The sequence below is a fragment of the Etheostoma cragini genome, chromosome 12 (assembly GCF_013103735.1).
Source record: "Etheostoma cragini isolate CJK2018 chromosome 12, CSU_Ecrag_1.0, whole genome shotgun sequence".
Lineage (NCBI taxonomy): Eukaryota > Metazoa > Chordata > Actinopteri > Perciformes > Percidae > Etheostoma > Etheostoma cragini.
Window position 1 is genome coordinate 677,940 of NC_048418.1, and position 1,476 is coordinate 679,415.

Here is a 1,476-nt window from a genome sequence, read left to right on the forward strand (position 1 = left end):
ATCAAAGCCTCCATCTTCATCTTCATCATGCATTGCTGAGTTATTGAATTTGAAGTGAACTGGAAGCCCGTCTTTAGATTTAGGACATGGGACACCTGAAGCATTGATGGCTTCTAGAACTGGTGGTTGATGTCCACCAGCAGATGTCACCAGAACGCGGACAATTTGAACCAGTCAGACCAACGATCCGGGTGATGTAGCAGCGATTGCGGTATCGGGTTTGGTGCTGTCAATTTGAATGTAAATAAAAAACGGCTTGCTGTTGTTGCACTATTGTCACCATGACAACGTTTGTGATTGGTGCCTCGATTTTGGAAAGAATTGGAAATGGGCTTGAATGGACTCTTGGCCAGCGTCGACTTGCAGAGCAGATTTAAAATTTGCTGGAAGTTCGTCAGGGTTTTCCCCGGCTTTAACATACTATCTGGTCCACACTTTGCACAAACTGTACATCGACTCTTTACTTCATCTCAGCATTTATCATTCATATAGCCTGTATTTACATGTATAATGTGTTATTCCTGATTCCACTTCACTACCTAGACAAAGATTTGCAAAATGTACAACTGTATATTGACTTTTTACTATATTCAGCATTTTGACAGTCTGTTCATCTTTACTGTATTTCTGTTGATCCACATCATTAACTAGATAACATCATGCACTAACTTTATATTGGCTTAACTAATTCTCAGCATTCCCACAGACTATTTATATATTCTGCATTATAAGTGATCCACATCACTAACTAAGACTACATCCTGTTAAAAATATTTTTGAGGATTCCAGGATCTGAACTCGTTCCTCCCAGCCTGGCCTGGCCTCAGATTGCTCTCCCTCAATAAGCATGTTGATGTAGCCTCTAGTGGAGAGAGGATCTGGCTTCAGTGTTTTCTCTTTAAGTTTGTTGAAACACTTCCTAGATCTCTCTATCAGTGTGTACAACAACCAGCCCCTAACACGACCTTCACTTATGCCAGTTATAAGCTTCTGCAAATCTTCATATGACTTCTCAAGCTGCTTTCTTTCTCTGAGGACGTTTTTTGTTATTGTTAAGCTTTTGGTTTCCATGACATTTAAAGCAACAAAGAACCTCTTCATTCCTTTCGTTCCCATGTTCCAACACATCTGATCAAAGCCTCCATCTTCATATTCATCATGCTCACTCATGCCTTCTGCTGCAGATGATTTGTTGTCTGCAAACAACGCTGAATTATTGAATTTGAAGTGAACCGGAAGCCCGTCTTTGGTTTTAGGACATGGGACACCTGAAGCAGCGATTGCCTTTAGAACTGGCGGTTGATGTCCACCAGCAGATGTCACCATAAACCGGATGTTTTCTGCTACATCTTCACCAAAGATTGAGAGCACAGAATTAAACCAACATTGCTGTGATGGTGTGACTCGTGCTAAAGCAGACGGAGCTACAAAACACACAGCGTCAATTTCACTGAAACACTCAGCAGAGAAGAGATT